Source organism: Melospiza georgiana, chromosome 5, assembly GCF_028018845.1.
Source record: "Melospiza georgiana isolate bMelGeo1 chromosome 5, bMelGeo1.pri, whole genome shotgun sequence".
Classification (NCBI taxonomy): domain Eukaryota; kingdom Metazoa; phylum Chordata; class Aves; order Passeriformes; family Passerellidae; genus Melospiza; species Melospiza georgiana.
Genome location: NC_080434.1, coordinates 69,287,073 through 69,307,440, shown reverse-complemented (window position 1 = coordinate 69,307,440; position 20,368 = coordinate 69,287,073). Strand labels below are relative to the sequence as shown.

Sequence of the window (20,368 nt, the reverse complement as noted above, 5' to 3'; positions counted from 1 at the left end):
CTTAATTTACCCATTCACTTAAAGTCCTGGAACTGCAGCTTTGCTACCACTTGAGACACAAAATGCAAATTTAACTGAAGATCACATGGAAATCAACTCATCCATTTTCTATGTGATGAGTGAAGGTGCATAGAGTGAAAACCACACTGGAATTTAAACCTTGGCAGAAAATAGGGAAGAACTGTGGGCTGCTGTCATGTTGATGGTTTGGACAAGGCAGTTTTGATTTTGGTGTGTTGGTTCTATTTAGCTAATTCTTAGCAGCATAGTGGCAATTTTAGAAAAGTTATTTCAGTCAGCAACACAATAAAGATAGATTTGTTCCCCTGATAACAGTTTTGATCAAGGTTTCCTTTTATCCTGCAGTTTTTAAATAATTGGCCTGCTTGCTCTTGGCTTTTATTGTACTGGGGATATTATAAACTCAGATTGTTTTGTAAACCTCTAATTTTAGACACATCTCAGTGCTTATTGTTCCTTTCATCCCTTTTTTTAATACCATGGCACAATTTCTGCAGAGAGGTGGAAATCATCTGCATCCTGAGACTTTCATGTCTAGACTGGATGAAGGGCACGAAAACCCAACCAGAACAATCCCCCCCAGACTTTTTTATAAAAACACTTCTCCATCCCAGCCCCAAACCTCACAATTCATTTCCTTCACCGTAACACCAGGCAAAAAATAAGTGAAAGAAAATCATAAATGCATCTTTATGGGGTGAGTGTGTGCAATCAGGAGCAGCTTTCCAAACCAGTAGCTGTGTATAAAAGCCAGCACAGGCATCAGGAACACAATTGAGTTGCTAAGGCAGAGTTTTCCAATCGTGCCCCGTAGAGCCCCGCATCGTCTCATTATTCCGCTCCAGCGTCAGCCAACAATGGGGGCAAGATAAAATTTGTAAGATAAAAGATAAAAGCCTGGCAACCCCTTTGCTTAGAGGGGTCGATTTATCCCAGCTCTTTGTAGGGCAGTGTAATTTTAGGCTTTTCCAGGGCGGATCAGGCCGAAATCCTCGCGGCAGCACTTCCGTAAATGGGTCAGGAGGGGACTCGGCGAGGCTGGGATTGCACCTTGCTCGGAGGGAATTGGGTTTTCTCAGTGGAAATAAGATGGTTTTGTGATTTTATGAACTTATTCACCCAGTTCATAAAGGGAGAAAAAAAATATGGGTTAGTTGGGCAACAGCAGTGTGTTCCAATGTGCTGAATTTGGGAGAGAAAGCTCCTGGAGCCTGGGATTAAAGCTTTCTGCAGCAGCAGCAAGGAGTGATTTTATTTGGATTTTATTTTTTATCCCCCTCAGCAGGAGCTTTGGAAATTATATATAACAGGTGTTTCACCTTTCTGAACCTTATTCTGATATACTGGACTTGTTTGGCAGAGATTATAAAGCAGTTCTGGGGTTGTTTATCAGCTCCAGCACTTGTGGGTGACCTTGCATCTCATCTTTGGAAGCACCTTAATCCCTGTAACATCCTAAAAGAAGGATCACAGGGTTTTTATTGGTAGTTTCTGTATTTCCCAATACTGTGACAAACTGCAGGTGTTGGGCATGGTCAAGGGCTTGGCCACAGTGGCAAAAGACTTGGGAATAATGGGGTGAAGTTCTTTATTCCTCCTCTCCTCACTGACAAGCCATTAATTAATTACTCAGGGAGGAAATAGGAGGGCTCTGGAAGGCAATCAGGTGCCAAGGTAAATACAGGCTGGCCCTGCCTTTAACTGACTTTCACAAGGAGTCCTCCTTGAAAAGAGTTGGATAACACAGCCCAAGGTGAATAGAAGGCTTTGAACATCCATGATGCAGATCCCTGAGAGCTTTCCTCTCTCCCTCAGTGTGTGAGCAAGCAGCAGGCTGGGATCTGTGCTCCCAGAGGTGCTGAGAGGATCAAAGAACTGCAAAGGATCCATAAAAAAAACTAAAATCCACTTTTCCCTGCCTTAACATGGATTTTGCTCTCAAAGCACACCAGAGATAGATGGATGTGTGGGGAGACTGAGGAGTTGCATGAAAACCTTTAGTTGTTCTTCCACCCAAACCCCAGATGTCTTGGTAGGCACGGAATAGCCCAATGTTGGAGATGCTTCTCATTTTGCTGGGGAAAAGGAAGGAGAAAGACCACTCCTGTTGGTCCATCCTGTGGGAATGCCAGGGCTTGGTTCCGCAGGGAATTAACACCTCCTTGTGTTTGCTTCATTTCCCAATAGAGCCTCTTCCATCTAGTTCAACCAAAGGACTTCCAAGGTAAGACTTGAAATCAAATTTTCCTCTCCCAGTAAAACCTGGGGTCATTTGAGGGCCTGTATTTGAGTTGCCTGTATTTGAGGCATTAAATATCATCTGGCAGCCCTCTTTGCACACAGAACCTGATGGAACTGAGAGAAAAATAAGCAAAGCAACACTGAACCTTTTTTAGCATGACCCAGAGCAGTGACACTCAGGAGGAGCAGAAGCAGCTCTCCCTTTCATGCAGTCCCCCAGTATTTCCATCAACTCAGACACAGGTGTTTTCCTCTCTGCTTCCTCTGCTACTCAGCATAATCTGTGCTGCCACTCAGGTTACATGGCCAGAGGCTGCAGCACAAAGGAACAAGCCCTCACTTTGCTCAGCCCCATCTCCTCACTGACAGTTCCTGCCCTTTCCCATCAGCCTCTCCCCCAGGAGCCTCCTTTGATCCTGGTGCTGGTTTCCTCTATAAAAAGGGTGAAAAGAGCTCAAGTGGGCTGGCAGAGGGGAGCTGGGTGCACAGGGACACACACAAAAACCTGATGCTGTTATTCTGTCAGGCTGAAATAATATCCAGTTCCCCAAGGCTGAAGCTGCTGACAACGAGGAAGGACGGAGGTGATGGCAAAACTTTGGGACATTTCACTGTCCTTGGCTGCCCTGGTTGTCGCCTCCTTCCAGGCTGGCTCCCTGGCTCATGGCAGGTGAGAATTCCCAGAACCTTGTAGGTGTGGTTCTGGGAATGCTTTGCTCCAGGGACCTGCTGGGTGCCAGGTTTCCCTCCTCCCACCCCCCAGTGCTCAGGTTACTGCAGGCCTCGTGCAGTTTGATGTCCCTGAGTGCTCCTGTGCTTTGTGACTCATGGTTTTTACCTGCCGGGCTGTTAAATCCCCAGTTTTGGTGTTCTACATCCCAGCTGTGTTCCAGCATCCCATTTAAAATGGGAAAGAAGCAAAAGCCCCACATGAAAATGCTGCTGGGCCATGAGGATCTTGTGGGACACAGGGAAGACCCTGGAGTGGTGCTGGACAGCAGGGACAGGTTTGGATGGATTTTGGGAAGAAATTCTTCCCTGTGAGGAGGTGCAGTGAGAGAACAAAGATGCTGAGGCACAAGGTGATGCTGATGGTGGGACACTGAGTGCCCTTCTGATGGAGCATCAGCCCAGAGACACAGATCCTGTTCCCCACAGCTGACCAAAAATTAGAGCCAGCTGTCAGCACAGAAATATTTAACTCTTGTCTTCAAGAGAGGGTGGGGACCAAAGGCTGCTCCAGCAGTGAGAGCTGGGAGGGTGGAAAAGTGGAGCTGATGGAGATTTATGGAGCCGCTGAAGCCCAAACTGGAGGGATCCTGTCACCACTTCCAGTGATCCTTCCATCACTCCCTGCCCTGTAAGAGCAGGAGTGGTGCACACACCCATGGGGTGAACCAGCCCCTTTCCCAGGTCACACTGGGCTCCCAGCTGGTCCTCAAGCTCCAGATCCCAAGTTTGGTTGGTGCTCCCCTGAAGCAGTGAGGCAGGAGGGGAAGATGCCAACTGCAGGCTCTGTTTCTGGTAGCTCCTCTCTGACTTAACAGGAAAAGCCTGACCACAGAAAATGTACAATATTGTTTTTCTCCACATTTTCCTGAAATCTGTTGAAAAGCTTTGCCTGTGGAGGGAGGAGGGCTCATGTGGGGGATGGGGAGGAGGAAATAATGGTGGCTCTGTTCAATGGAACTCCCCTTACAGACAATTTGTGTTGTTATTTTCCCCCTCCAAACACATAGATCTGATCTGAAAATCCCAGGCTTAAAAGCACAGATGTTTAGTCTGACACACAAACGTGGCATCGTTCCAGCAAGTGGAACATCTGGAAAGGTCCTGGTAAAATCTGAGGAGCTGATCTGGGATGAGAGGAGTTAAAGCTGCTCAGCAACAGCTGCATCCTTCAGCCAAATCACCTGAAACTTCCCTTCCCTTCCCTCCAGGTCTTTCCCTTGGTACTAAAGCAGCTTCCAGAGATGTGTTACAGCTTCTCCTGTCCCTCCAAGTGTCCTCTTTGAGGAGCAGGGGGAGAATCAGGCGGGGATGGAAAACAGCCCATGGCAGTGCCACCAGGCTGGATAATGTGAGGTGTTTTTGGGGATCTCATCTCTGTGTCCAGATAGGTCTGGGAAAGATGGGGTTGGGTTGATCCTGGCCCTACATTAATGTCACAGCCAGAGATGTGTTGGGGTGTGAGTTGGGATGGGTGGCCTTTCATTTCAAACTCATTAATTTTCATTCCAGTCCACACCAGCAAGCATTAAAAGTCACCCCATTGCTGATGTTCCTTCCTTGACTCTTAATGATGTCTCAGCTTCTGCCATGAATAACTGGTTCCTCCAGGTGGTTTAAGAGTGTCCCACAGCTGAAATGTCCTGCTGCTGCCAGGAAAGGCCACCTGGAGAGAGCAGGGCTTGCCCTGCTTTTCTCTGTGCTCTCCCTTTCCAGTCATTTCCAATGGTGCAAAATCAGCTTTAGAGGCTGAGCTGTGCCTGTCACCTTCACTGCTTTGGAGCTGGGAACAGTCAGAATTCCACCCAGGAATTCTTTGTCTTCAGCCTCTGCAGACTGGTGGTGGAGATACCAGATTTTCCCTCAGCAAAGTGAATCCCTTGCACTGCTCTTGGGATAATTCATTTACTGAGAATGAGGGTGGCACCATGTTCTCCAAAAACTCCAGGTGTGCCCTTCCTACAGCTCCCAGAGTGGGAGATGGGGAGCACTCATTACATAGCATCCAAATGTGTAATTGTACCCATATTTGTACCTCAGAGCATCAGGGATGTACACAGGATATAAAGAGATCCCAGAACATCTGGCAAACTTGGGTTTTAAAAGCAGGCAAGCAGGCAGATCACACCCAGAACCCATGGGATGGATGCCTGTGGGGGAGAGGAGCAGAGGAAAGTTCTCCACAGAGGAGTGGAGGCTGATTGGTTCATGTTTAAGTTAAGGCACTTGTGGAAATCACATCTGGATCTCTGAAATTATGTGGAGAAATTGAAATAAAATCATATGGAGATGGTTCCTTTGAGATCACTGCCCTAACATGAGGGTGTTACTAAGGTAGAAACAGAATCATTTAGGTTGGAAAAGTCCTCTCAGATCATTGAGTCCAACCATGAACCCAGCACTGCTGTGTCCACAAATAACCCTGTAATGAACTGACTGCTCATAACATCCCCATTGCTGTCTGTGTATTACATGTTGCCCCTTTTCCATCCGTAGGATTTTGGTTTTAAGCCTTTTGCATGTCCCAAAATGACATCTTCTCCTTTTCTCCCTCCTCTTTGGAAGATCCCTTCATTTGGTTATGGAAGGATTACAGGTCTCCCTTCACTGCTGTGCAAGCACAAGATGGCTTGGGGTACAGCATCACCCATGTAGGATGAACAAATCCCATAGACAATCATCCAGGAAGGGTTGGTTTGGGACAGGGGATGGCTTGGGGTACAGTATCACCATTTGGGATGAACCAATCCCACAGATAATCATCCAGGAATGGCTGGTTTGGGACAGGTGATAGCTTGGAGTACAACATCACCCATGTAGTATGAGCCAATCCCACAGATAATCATTCAGGAATGGCTGGTTTGGGACAGGGCATGGTTTGGGGTACAGCATCACCCATTTGGGATGAACCAATCCCATAGATTATCATCCAGGAATGGCTGGTTTGGGACAGGGCATGGCTTGGAGATGTGAGTCACAGAAGGATGGGACTGGATTTGGTTTGGACTAAGGACAACAAGGAGGATTTAAGGCAGGATGGCCTCAGGGTGCATGGCAAGGAGTCAGAAGTGGTGGCACCAAGCTGAGAGGTGCAGGTGATTCACGTGAGGGACAGGATTCCGTGCTGAGGGACCTTGGCAGGCTGAGGAAGAGGGACCTTGTGATCCTCATGGGGCTAAACAAGGCCAAGTCTAAGGTCCTGTGCCTGGGTTGGGGCATTCCCAGGGTCAGAACAGACTGGGGGGTGAAAGGATGGAGAGCAGCCCTGCCCAGGAGGGTTTTGGGATGCTGATGGGTGAAAAATGAGCCAGCTCACAGCACAGAAATAGAATTGGGCTGTGTCCAAAGAAGGGTGGCCAACAAGTCAAGGGAGGGGATTCTGTTCTCTGCTCTGCTCTCAAGATGCTGCACCTCCAGTGCTGTGTCCAGCTCTGGGATCCTCAGTACAGGAGGGACCTGGAGCTGCTGGAGCAAATCCAGAGGAGTCCAAGGAGCTGCTCCAAGGGCTGGAGCCAGGCTGGGAGAGCTGGGGGCGCTCACCTGGAGAAGAGAAGGATCCTGGGGAAGCTCAGAGCCCCTTGCAGGGCCTAAAGGGGCTCCAAGAGAGCTGGAGAGGGACTGGGGACAAGGGATGGAGGGACAGGACACAGGGAATGGCTCCCACTGCCAGAGGGCAGGGATGGACGGGATATTAGGAATAAATCATTCCCTGTGAGGGTGGGGAGGCACAGGTTGCTCAGAGAAGCTGTGGCTGCCCTTGCATCCCTGGAAATGTTAAATACCAGACTGGAGCAATTTGACCTAGTGGAAGGTGTCTCTATCCATGTCAGGGAGGTGAAACTGAATGGGTTTTAGGTCCCCTCCAACCCAACCCATGCCGTGACCCTGTAAAAACGAGATGAGTTTGTCAGGCTGGGCCCTTGCACCACCAAACACTGTCCTGGTGTGGAGCAACAGAGTTGGTGTTGTGTCCCTGCAGGCACAGAAAGCCCTCTCTGTTCGTGGGAGCTCCTGTACCATTTCATGCCTGGTTTGGGGGGTCTCTTATTTAACAGCAACACTGAGGAGCCTTCTGTGTATTATGTTCCTCTCCAGGGCGTGATGGAAATGGGTGTTTTTGTAGGAAAGCTGCTTTTCAAAGCCTTTTGAAAGGAACAGCAAGGACTTTCAAGGATGGGGATGTCTCGGGTGCTGTCGTCTTCGTTGCTGTTGGAATGATTTAACCTGAGTGGAGGGCTCTGTCCTTCTGCCTGGGATGGAAATGAATTTAATCCAGCATAATTTTGTTTGGCTTAGGTGCCTAACACAGGGGGATTTGAGCTCTGTCATAGCCTCTTAATGTTTGTTTTCATATCACTAAAATCTAAGTGACAAATGCTGATGTTTAATGGCTGCTCAGGGAGACCTTGTTTATTGGGAAAAAAGCAAAATGGGTCATAAAAAACTGAATTCCAGCATTACCTTGACTCTGCTGTCTCTTCCATATGCATCCAGGCTCTGCTGTCATCAAGGAAACTTGAAATTCCCTCTCTGTGTTTGTTTTGCACGTGAAATGTCCAGAATTCATCTCTTCACTGCTGCGTGTCCATAAATATTTGTGCAAACCCAAACTCCAGCCACTCCAGAGGAGCTGTTCCTTCCTGCAGCTGCTGCCTCTGTGGTGTCCCTGAGCTCAGCAGCTCTTCCAGACTTTTGAGCAGGTTCTCAGCACAGGATTGCCTCACCAAAGGATGGGAGCATTATTTTGGGGGGCTCTGGATTTTTTTGATTTGCCTTGATGGGAGTTTTACTGGTAGGTGGCAGGATGGAATGATTAAAGTGGTAATAATGAAATTCCCTCAGGAACTTGAGGTGCAGGTGACAGGACAAAGGGCAGGGTTGGATATTGAGAAGAAATTCCTCCCTGTGAGGGTGCTGAGCCCTGGCACAGGGTGCCCAGAGCAGCTGTGGCTGCCCCTGGATCCCTGGCAGTGCCCAAGGCCAGGTTGGATGGGCTTGGAGCCACCTGGGATGGTGGAAGGTGTCGCTGCCCATGGCAGAGGGTTTGGGACAAGATGATCTTTCAGGTCCCTTCCAACCCAAACCATTCCATGATCATTGCTCCATTCAAGGCCACCACTATGGCAGGAGTTGGAACTGGATGGTTTTTAAGGTGTCTTCAAGCCCAAACCATTCCATGACTGTGTGGTTCTGTTCTGGAGATGATGGGGTGTATCCACCTTCACTTTAGGGAGGGACCTCAGGCTTCTCCTGCAGCTCCATCTAGAGGGGAGGAAGAAGGGCTGGTCATGGAGGCTGGTGGCTTCTATGGACCACCATGGCTCTGCTGTCCCCTCACCCAATATCCCACCTTGCCAGGGCTGTCAGTTGTGCTTTTCCTGACCCCAGAGCCCCATTGCTGCTGGAAACCCTTGTGTTTGGTGGGGAGGACACCACAGCCAGACCCGGTTCCTTGGGTTCCTTGGGGAGGAGCATTTCTCTCCTGAACCCCAAAAGCAGAAGCAGGTGCTGCTCCCTTGGCTGAGGATGTGGGAACCACACACAGCTGCTCTGTGGTTGCTTTTGGGCTGGATTTCATAAGAGAAATCGTTGTGGTTTGAGCTGGGGCTTTCCTGGAGAGGAGGAGGTCCCATCTGGACCTCCCCAGCATCTCCATGGACCTCTGGGCTTGCTCCTCCAACTTCAACTTTCCTTTTCCTTGGTTTTATGTCATACTCGAATTTTCAATGCCATCCTGGAGGGAAGAACACACAGCAGTGCTGAATGTCAGGTTACTTTTCCTATCCAAGTCCTAATTCTCTTTTTTTTTTTTTGTTTTGTTTTGTTTTGGGGTGGTTTTTTTTGTTTGTTTGGTTGGTTGGTTGGATTTTTTTTGGGGGGGGGGGTTTGTTTTTTTGTTTTTTTTTTTTTTTTTTACTATGAGGTGCTCTGGAATTCCCAGCTACCCAAAAAAAAGGCTGGTTTAGACCTTAGCAACAGGGTATTTTTGTTCAGATTGTATTTGTTCTCCTGTGAGAGCCATTGTTCTGTGCCATGCCTTGACTGCTCCAAAGGCTGGAGATAAAAGCCCTGGCTCACAATAATACAGTTGGGTTCAGCCTTTTGTTGGGGAGATGAAAATAGAGGATGAATTGTGAATAACATGGGAGGGCTAAAAGTCAGTCGTCCCAGGATGTTGGTTGATCACTTCAAAGATAAGAAGCTGCATTTTAATTATATATTTTTCAGAACTACTGAACATTAGGTTTTGTGTTGGTACCAGCAGGGGCTTGTACCCACCATGGTGTTTAGGACTAGTTCTTACAATCTTCAGGCAGCAGGAAATATGTTTATTGCAGTGATATTGGGTTAATTGTAGGTTTATAGCAAAATCTAGATATAATTTGTAGTAGCTACATTTTATTTGGTTTATAATAGGTTTATAGGTATATAAATCTAAGAAATATAGAATTACAGGATGGTTTGGGTTGGAGGGAAGCTTAAAGATCATCCAGTTCCACCCCCATCCATGGGCAGGGACACCTTCCACTGTCCCAAGGTGCTCCAAGCTCTGTCCAGCCTGGCCTTGGGCACTTCCAGGGATCCAGGGGCAGCCACAGCTGCTCTGGGCATCCTGTGCCAGGGCCTCACCACCCTCACAGGGAACAATTCCTAATTCCCAATATCCCATCTAAGCCTGCCCTCTGGCAGTGGGAGCCATTCCCTGTGTCCTGTCCCTCCATCCCTTGTCCCCAGTCCGTCTCCAGCTCTCCCTGGAACCTTCTCCAGGTGAGCACCCCCAGCCCTTGGAGCATCTCCTGGACTCCTCCTTGACTCCAGCAGCTCCAAGTCCTCTTGATGTTGGAGATCCCAGAGCTGGACACAGCACTGGAGGCAGAATCCCCTCCCTTGGCCTTCTGGTCACACCCATAAATGTATTTTTACATGATGTGTTTATAGCAGGAGCGATGATGGAAGGTGCCCAGCTTGGTTTGGCTCCATGTCCTGTGCCTGCAGCATTTAGATAAGGACACCCCTCTGGGGCATGGGAGATGGGAAGATGAAGAAAGACAGGTTAGAAAAATTGATGGAAAACAGATGGAAAAAAAGAAAGAAAGATAAAGGTGGAAATAGAGCCACTGGGGGCAAGCAGGGTGTGGCGAGAAGAAATATTTGGGAGACTGATTTGCTCACAGTGCTGACAGTGTGAATGATTACAGGGATTCAGAGAATTCACAGAATGACCAGGTTGAAAGAGACCTTCAAGATCATCCAGTCCAACCCAGCCCCAACACCTCAACTCTACCCTGGCACCCAGTGCCACATCCAGGCTTTGTTAAACACACCCAGGGATGGGGACTGCACCACCTCCCCAAGCAGAAAATTCCTGAACTTTATCATCTTTCCGTGAAAAACTTTTTCCTGATATCCAACTTAAATTTCCCTTGATGCAGGGATCACCCCCAAACTCTGCAGGCCTTGAAAATCCTTTCCTTGCTTTGGGTGTTTTTGTGGCACTCTGGGCAACAGCAGCTCCTTTTTACTGAGATATTTCTGTTCCAAGGGCACTTCCTGCTCACATCAGCTTCCAGCAAGGCTCCTCATCCCTCCTGGCAGATCCTCCCTCCCCAGCTGCCCTCACCTGCCATCCATGTAATTGGCAGTAATTTCCCTAAATGCTCACAAAAGCAGATGTTCTCTCTGTGGTTGCATCCAGCCAGCTTACACTGCCCTGGATACACAAGCACAGAGCATTAAAGGACTAATTCCTGTAAATAAGCCTATTAAAAGGTTGGAAATAATGCCTCCAACTAAACCATCAAATGCAGCTGAATCCCTCTGGTTGTATTAATTTGTTATCTGCAACGTGCCAATCCCAGTCTGCCCAGGACTGGGTGCCCTCATGCTTGGCCAGTTGCTTGTAAATGATGGTTGGTGGGTGTCTTGTATTGTTTCCAGCTGATAAATCACATTTATAGGTAATTAACACTCCATCTAACACTTCCTCAGTATTGCTGATGAGTGGGAGAAGAAATTGCTTCGCGCAGTTGTGAGTGGGGGACTCTGTGCTTTCAAGGCTTTAGGTGATGCTGCTGGAGTAAAAAAAATTAATCTCACTTATTTTCCTGCCTCAAAGCAGGGGATAAAGAGGTGGGTCCCCAGTTGTTCTCCAAGTTCTGGATGTAAGGAACGCGTTTATTACAATGAGAGAGGTAAAACACTGGCACAGGGTGCCCAGAGAAGCTGTGGCTGCCCCATCCCTGGAGGCCATCAAGGTCAGGTTGGACAGGACCTTCAAGAGCATCTTGTTCCACCCCCTGCCATGGGCAGAGACACTTCCCACTATCCCAGGTGGCTCCAAGCCCTGTCCAACCTGGCCTTGGACACTTTCAGGAGAGGAAGCTCTTATAAACTCTAAAATTCATGAACTCACTTTTCCCTGGCCCTGCACGTTCAGCACCATTTCATCCACTCACTGCGTTGGTCATCTGAGAAAATTGAAAAATCGTGGCATTTTGATGAGCTGACTTTTATAAGGCAGTGTCTCTCTGGGCTTGCAGCTCCAGAAATACCTGTCAGGCAATTTTCCTTTCACCTGGAAACACGCTCCAATGTCTTATTTGTGGATTGTGCTGAAAAACAGTTGTGTCTGGCAGCACAAGTGCTCCAGTCAGACTTTTCAGCTTGAAACCTTCAGCAGAAGACATGCCTCACAATGCTTTTGGCACTCACAGAAGTCAAGGAGGAACACATTTCAAATCCAGCTCCCCCTCCTTTGCAAACCTTGTTTATAAACCTTCACAGCCACTGGTAAAATCATGATTTTGGTTTATCTGGAAACCAGAGAACTACAATTAATGGGGGATGCAGGGGATGCATCTGTGGCTGTCATCATTTGTACCTCATCCTCAACCCTTGTTTTTTCTTTTCCCATTCTAATGGGAAAAGAATACATGCAAATACATGTAAAGAGTAAAGACTGTTCCACCGAGTCTTGCACGTTTGCTCAAAGAGGAGGAAAACAACAAGTCGATCTTACAGGGAATTTGCAGGCTGAATTTTTAAGACCTGTCTATAAAAAAAAAGCCCCAAAAATAAAAAAAAAAAAAAAGAAAAGCAGCTGTTGGCCACGGGTGCTGACCGAGGTGATTCTTCCTGGCATCTGTTTTCCCTGCGCTCGCAATCGTAATGTCATTAATATGGAGCTTTTGGAGAACTGGAGTATATCCTAATTAGCAGCCTCTGATTTTTTTTTTTTTTTTTTTTCCCTAGTTTCATAATCAGTGATCTCGGCTACACCACAAGTGTTACTGTGGCAACAGGGCTGAACTGAGCAGCGGTGCAGAATTACCGCAGGTAAAGCGGTGATTCCACGGCTCCCGCGGCACTTTGTTAGCCCCGGGGGCTGCTCCGTGGGACGGGCTGGCTGCTCCCCGCACCTACAGGTGTCCCCGGTGGATTTCAGGGTAAGCACAGGCACGGAGATTGAGCTGCATGACCGAACGCATGCGTTTGAGTTGGGGCTGAGCCTCTGGAAGGAGATTTTAAGGCTGTCATGCGAGTGATCCCCCGCCGACACCTTTGTTTTAAGTAGGATGCTCCGAGCCCTCGCTGCCTCAACGCTCTCGGCGTGGAGCTGAGACTTCATCCCGCTCCTGCAGAAAGGGCTGAGCCCAAAAAGCTGGGCTTTTATTTTATTTTATTTTATTTTTTTTCCTTTGTGGGGTTTTCTTTTATTTTAAGCCTCGTTTCTCCTCCCCACGCACCGCTCGCTCTCTCTGAAAGGCATTTTGCTAGGTAGGGATGTTGTCATGCTGAATAATAGCCATCCTTCATCCTGACTCCTCCATCAAAATCAGCCCGTCCTTTTCATAGCTGCAATGTGAACTGTGCTCCTGTTTCCTTTGTACACGCCTGGGACTGAGGAGGGGACACCCTAGAACGGGATATTTAAGGAAATATGCTCCTGTGTGCCTTGACTTTTTTTTTGTTTGGGTTATTAATTAATGGTTTGGAATAATGAGTTGAGGCAGCTTCTCCCGTGCCTCCCTGGTGTTGTTCTCCACTTCCCGGTGCCGTGCTGCAGCTGCAGGGCTGATCCCATGGGGAAAGCACACCAGGAGAGTGGTCCTGTGCTAGCCAGAGGTTTTTACAAGCTCTGAGGGTGTTTCTGTGGCAGATCTGTGCTAATCATCCCAGAGAAGGTCTCACCTCCATCCCAGCACCTTCCTCCTGGACCAGGCTTGGACTTGGTCCTTCATCTTCCTTCTCCTTGCCCCGACAGCTCCCTCTGCTCTCCTCCTCAAAACTTCTCCTTCTCTTGGCACTCACCTGTCCCTCCTCAATGCTCTGTCCTTTAGGAAACCCTCTCCAGCTGCTCATTCTCCATTGATACACGCCCAGGAAGCTTTTCATCCCCTCTGTCTCTTCCATAATTTGTTCCCCAAGCCACTCCAGTTTATTCTGCAGTAGCAACTGGCACATATTCCCATGATCACACATCTGTGGTGCCAGGAGAAAAGAGTGGCTGAGGGCAAATTAAACCTGTCCTAATTATGAGAGTTATTAGGAAAATTATTATTAGGAAAATAATTTGTACTTGTAGTTCTTTCCCTCTGAGGTACCTCGGGCAGTTTTCAGGTGGTGGCTGTGGCAGGGGTGCCCTTCCATGGACAAGGATTTGAGGGCCTTGGTCTTAGATGTGCCACAGATCTGCTCCTGGCTTCATCCAGGGATGTGGCCTCATACCCTGGCTTTTACTTCCATATTTTTAGCATGAGACCATCAAGTCTGTAGGCTCTTTGTTAGTAGTTGCTTGTTTGTAAACATGGAGGGACAGAATCCTTTCCTAAAAGCAAGATATTACAGAAGAGCAAGGTCTGATGTGCCAGTTACAGGGACTAATTGTGGGGGTGGGACCTGGATGATCTTTAGGGTCCCTTCCAACCCAAACCATTCTCTGCTACCCACTGTCACCATTTCTGCATCTTTGTAGGAAGTGGAACTATTTCATGTCCCCAAAACATCCACATTTATTGGTTTTCTCTGATTTTTAGGTTTGGGTTTTTTTTGCTGAAAACCTCATCAGTTTATTCTTCAGTTCCAGAAGTGTTGAGGCACAGAAGTGTTCAGAAGCTCTCAGGCACAGGGTGTGATTTTTGGGGTTGTCCTGTTCAGGATCAGGAGCTGGACTTGGTGATCCTTATCGATCCCTTCCAACATCCTGCATGGTGTAGGGCTCTCCTCCTCAGTGCTGGCTGCTTTCTTACTCCACAAATCCAGCAGATTTGCTTTTTGAAAAGTTTGCATTTACAGAATCACAGTGATTGATTTTGGAAGGAGCCTCTGGAAGTCATCTGATCCAACCTCCTGCACCAGCAGAGCTGCCAGATCCGGTTGCACAGGACAGTGTCCAGACAAAACTGGAATATTTCCAAGGAAGGAGAATCCACAACATCCTTGGGCAACCTGTGTCAGCACCTCACAGCCAAAATGTGTTCCCTGCTGTTCAGAGGGACCCTCCTGTGGTCAGTGTGTGCCCACAGCCCCTTGTCCTGTCCCTGGCCACCCCTGACAGAGCCTGGCTCTGTCCTCTCTGCAGGTGTGGGTGGACAGGGATGAGGCCCCAGAGCCTTCTCTTGTCCTTCTGAGCAGTCCCAGCTCTCCCTGGAACCTTCTCTTCCCCTTCTGAGCATTCCCAGCTCTCCCAGCCCTTCTGGAACCTTCTCTTCTCCTTCTGAGCATTCCCAGCTCTCCCAGCCCTTCCTGGAACCTTCTCTTCCCCTTCTGAGCATTCCCAGCTCTCCCATCCCTTCCTGGAACCTTCTCTTCTCCTTGTGAGCAGTCCCAGCTCTTCCATCCCTTCCTGGAACTCCTGATCCTCTCCATCCTGATCCTCTCCATCCCCCATGATGGCTTCACACACGTTGCTGCTGCTGGGTGGCCTTTGAGACAGGATCACCATGAGATGGGTTGACATCTCACTCAGGTTCATATCCACAGGCAAGGCTGATCCTGGTTCAGAGCAGCAGATTTTAGCATTATCCTAGCAGTGACAGATATTTCTAGGTGCCCAGAAATCCAGGTGGGAATAGGGTTGGGTTCCCTCCTTGCACAGATCATGGTGTTACTCTTTGAAAGATGAGTGTGTGTTCACGTGTTGAACTGAAGGACATGAAAATGCTCCCAGAACTGGAGCCCCTCTGCTCTGGAGGTAGATGGGAGAGCTGGGGATGTTCACCTGGAGAAGAGAAGGTTCCAGGGAGGCCTTCAAAACCTTCCAGTGCCTAAAGGAGCTCCTGGAGAGCTGGAGAGGAACTTTGGACAAGGGTCTGGAGTGATGGGACAGGATGAAATTACTTCACACTGCCAGGAAGCAGAATTAGGTGGAGAAATTCATTAATGTGAGGTTGTTAAAGCCCTGGCAGAGGTTGCCCAGAGCAGCTGTTCTGGCTGCCTCTGGATCCCTGGCAGTGTCCAAGGTCACGTTGGACAGGGCTTGGAGCAACCTGGCATAGTGGAAAGTGTCTCTGCCCACAGCAGGAGGTTGGATCTGGATGGTTTGTAAGGTGCCTTCCAAAGCATGCCATGAGCAAATCCTGGTGTGCGGGAGAGCAGTGATTTGTGGAAGGTTGAGCAGGTGGAGAAAGCCAAGCTGCAGGCCCTGCCCACAGGCTCTTCCTCCTCCTCCTCCTCCTCCTCCTGCCCCGCTCCGTACAGGGGCTGTCGCTCGTGTGGAGCTGCCTGTTTGTTTAATAGAAGAAAGTAAAAAAATAAAAAAGAAAGAAGAAAACTAAATGGATTTTCAGAAAGGGTGAATGGCTGCTGTGATTCATCTTTTCTGGTGAAGAGTGGAACAGCAGAGGGTGGGGGGATAATGTTCAGTGACACATCAAAGGCCTTGCTTCAGCTTCGGAGACACATGCAAGGAATTAGTCACTGCCTTTTAGTGCAACAAAACCCTTTTCCCTCCCTAAATTCAATTCTTCTCTCCCTATGATGGCCAACTCGCTGCAGCCCTCGGCTATTCCATGTGTGTTTTTATTCTTTGCATCTCCCTGAGAGCTTTGGGTTATGATGAAGTTGCCCTGCTATGGGACCAGCTCCTCTGCCGTGGATCACAGCTCCAGTGAGAGGCTGGAAATCCACAAACAGGATTTAAAAGGAGCAGGGAGGGGGAGAGGGAATGGCAGGTTTGTGTTTCCAGGGTGGCTGAGGCATGCTGATGGCTTGCTGCCACCAAAAAGAATTTTAAAAATGACCTTTTTCCCCTTTCTTTATGCTCGTGCTTGTTCTCGCCCTACTGTGAGCGGCTTCAAAGAGCCAACCTTGCTCCCAGTTCTGCACCCTCTCCCCCTGCCAACAAAAAAAAGAGGAAAACTGAACATTATTTTTATTTTTCACTGCATTTGGAGCCAGCACGAGGCAGTCTCAGTCTCACCACTGCCTTTCAGCATCCTCCTGATGACAGCAGGGATTTCTGGGGTCCCAGCAAAGCTGGTTAGAATTCAGGTTGTGTCTCCTCAGTGCACACAGAAAAAGATTGCCTCATTTTCCAGGAATTAGGAATATGTCAGAGGTGGGGGTAAATCCTGCCTTTGATTGTGGACGGCTGTATCCGGGTTGGGCTGGGCACTTTCTGCAGCAATAAACTCCAATTCTTTGCATTCTGCAAGCACGGCAGGGTGATCCTGCAGCCTGACCCCCCTGCAGCACCAGCACAGGCATTTTGAAGCTACTTATTACTTTATAAAGAGATTATTTCCTTTATTTTTTTTCTCCCCTCTCTGGCATCAATCATCCTGACAAGATCTGCTTCTTTTAAAACATACATCCTGCAGCTTAAAATCCAGCTTTTCCTATGAGGAAGATCCCAGGCAGTTTATGAAAGAATGCAGTGCACATACACTATATATCTATATCTATAGATATGCAGCTTAAAATCCAGCCCTTCCTATAAGGAAGATCCCAGGCAGTTTATGGAAGAATGCACTGTACATACTATATGTCTATATCTATATCATCTATATATCTATATCTATATCATCTATATCTGTATAGATATGCAGCTTAAAATCCAGCTTTTCCTATAAGGAAGATCCCAGGCAGTTTATGGAAGAATGCAGTGCACATACAATATATATGTTTATCTATATCTATATCTGTATAAATATGCAGGTTAAAATCCAACCTTTCCTATAAGGAAGATCCCAAGCAGTTTATGAAAGAATGCAGTGCACATACACTATATATCTATACAGATATGCAGCTTAAAATCCAGCTTTTCCTGTAAGGAAGATCCTGAGCAGTTTATGGAAGAATGCAGTGCACATACACTGTGTATCTATACATCTATATATTTATCTATATCTATATAGATATACAGTTTAAAATTCAGCTTTTCCCATAAGGAAGATCCTGAGCAGTTTATGGAAGAATGCAGTGTACATACACTATATATCTATATCTATATCTATATCTTCATATCTATGTAGATAGGCAGCTTAAAATCCAGCCCTTCCTATAAGGAAGATCCCGAGCAGTTTATGGAAGAATGCACTGTACATACACTATATATCTATATCTATATCATCTATATGTCTGTATATCTATATCATCTATATCTATATAGATATGCAGCTTAAAATCCAGCTTTTCCTATAAGGAAGATCCCCAGCAGTTTATGGAAGAATGCAGTGTACATACACTGTGTATCTATACATCTATATATTTATCTATATCTATATAGATATACAGTTTAAAATTCAGCTTTTCCTATAAGGAAGATCCTGAGCAGTTTATGGAAGAATGCAGTGCACATACACTATATATCTATATGGATATGCAGTTTAAAATCCAGATCCAGCCCTTCCTATAAGGAAGATCCCGAGCAGTTTATGGAAGAATGCAGTGTACATACACTATATATCTATATCTATATCTATATCTATATCTTCATATCTATGTAGATAGGCGGCTTAAAATCCAGCTTTTCCTATAAGGAGGATCCCAAGGAGTTTATGGAAGAATGCAATGTACATACACTATATATCTATATCATCTATATGTCTATATATCTATATCATCTATATCTATATAGATATGCATCTTAAAATCCAGCTTTTCCTATGAGGAAGATCCCAAGCAGTTTATGGAAGAATGCAGTGCACATACACTATATATCTTCATATCTATGTAGATAGGCAGCTTAAAATCCAGCTTTTCCTATAAGGAAGATCCCAAGCAGTTTATGGAAGAATGCACTGTACATACACTATATGTCTATATCTATATCATCTATATATCTATATCTATATCATCTATATCTGTATAGATATGCAGTTTAAAATCCAGCTTTTCCTATAAGGAAGATCCCAAGGAGTTTATGGAAGAATGCAGTGCACATACACTGTGTATCTATACATCTATATATTTATCTATATCTATATAGATATACAGTTTAAAATTCAGCTTTTCCTATAAGGAAGATCCTGAGCAGTTTATGGAAGAATGCAGTGTACATACACTATGTATCTCTATCTATATCTATATCTTCATATCTATGTAGATAGGCGGCTTAAAATCCAGCTTTTCCTATAAGGAGGATCCCAAGGAGTTTATGGAAGAATGCAATGTACATACACTATATATCTATATCTATATCATCTATATGTCTATATATCTATATCATCTATATCTATATAGATATGCAGCTTAAAATCCAGTTTTTCCTATGAGGAAGATCCCAAGCAGTTTATGGAAGAATGCAGTGTACATACACTGTATATCTCTATCTATATCTATATCTTCATATCTATGTAGATATGCAGCTTAAAATCCAGCTTTTCCTGTAAGGAAGATCCCAAGCAGTTTATGGAAGAATGCAGTGCACATACACTGTGTATCTATACATCTATATATTTATCTATATCTATATAGATATACAGTGTAAAATTCAGCTTTTCCTATAAGGAAGATCCCGAGCAGTTTATGGAAGAATGCAGTGTACATACACTATGTATCTATATAGATATGCAGTTTAAAATCCAGCTTTTCCTATAAGGAAGATCCCAAGGAGTTTATGGAAGAATGCAATGTACATACACTATATATCTGTATCTTTATATCTATATAGATATGCAGCTTAAAATCCAGCTTTTCTATAAGGAAGCTTTTCCTATAAGGAAGCTTCTCCTATAAGGAAGATCCCAAGCAGTTTATGGAAGAATGCAGTGCACATACACTATAAATCTATATCTACATCTATACACACAAAAAAAAATACATATATTTATATATATATATAATATTTATGGACACACCAGTGGCAATTACTGAGGTTTCCAAGCCTGATCTTTGAAAAAAGAAGGAGCCACGATGCTGAGCATCCCGACCCTGTGGAGCAGCACTGCCAGAGCCTCCAGCTCCATTCTGCTGGGCAGAGCCCTGACGTCAGGGTGTTTTTCTGCAGAGCTCGCAGGATGTTGCAGCCGGCCAAGAGCTGTGTTTATGTTGATAACATTACAAGTATTTCCTCTCCGTTTCCGAAAGCAGCAGGGAGGGGGAGCCGAGGGGGAAGGGAGACTCGGGTTTCTCCAGCTTTGGGGTAGGACTCTCGAGGCCTTTTATGTTAAGGAGTGGGGAATGATGAAGTGCTGGCGTTATTTATGCTGCTTTTGGGAATAGGGAGGGTTTTGAAGCAGGGGCTGGGAAGTGGGAGCAGGGCTGGCACAGCCCCTCCCCCTGCACAGGGCTCTTTGCCTGCTCCCTGCTCCGGATCTGGTTTTAAGGTGATAAAGCAGCTCTGGCAGCTGATTGCCGGTCACAGGAGCAGCTCCAGGGATTTGGATTTTTGGGTAATGATGTGCACAGCAAGCTGGGATGCTCCCAGCATCCCGTTCCTTCTGACAGTCACAGTAATAAAGCCATAAAAACTCAGGTTCTGCACGGACTGCCCGCATCCAGCTTTCTTCACCAAAGCAGGGCAGGGCTTGGGGAAATCCAGCATTATCTCCCCTTGCCAAGCCCTTCCTCCTCCTGCAATCCACTCATGGATCAATGAAGTGATTAAATGTAGAATCAAGGGGGGTTTAGAGTTCCCTGCCTGCTGATGTAATCCCAGAGCTGTGCTGGCAGCTCAGCGAAGGAGGGACCCTCATTGATGGCTGGACTTGATGAGCTTAAGGGTCTTTTTCAACCTAAATGATTCTGTGATCATCCCACCATCCCAAAGGGGCTTTGCAGCCAGTCCAGGAGTCTCCTGTAGCTCTCATCCATGTAGCAATCATGGTTTATGGAAATAAACCCAAACTCTTTTATGCTTTGTGGGTTATTTCCTAATAATGGAGAGCGGAGAGGGAACTCATGGCTTTTCCTTCTTTGCTCCCACCCTCTGTGT

General features: G+C 46.6%; 1 protein-coding gene across 2 annotated transcripts in view; it reads left to right on the top strand.

The window, feature by feature from the left end:
• Positions 1–20,368, top strand: part of PTPRA (protein tyrosine phosphatase receptor type A) — a 135,542-nt gene that overhangs the window by 80,997 nt on the left and 34,177 nt on the right. Inside the window, exon 2 of one of the 2 annotated variants that reach the window (XM_058024576.1) lies at positions 12,244–12,437. The exons of the other annotated variant lie outside the window; for it this stretch is intronic. The gene's annotated coding sequence lies outside the window, so the exon portion shown is untranslated. The remainder of the gene's footprint in view (positions 1–12,243; positions 12,438–20,368) is intronic. 2 annotated transcript variants of the gene reach the window in all.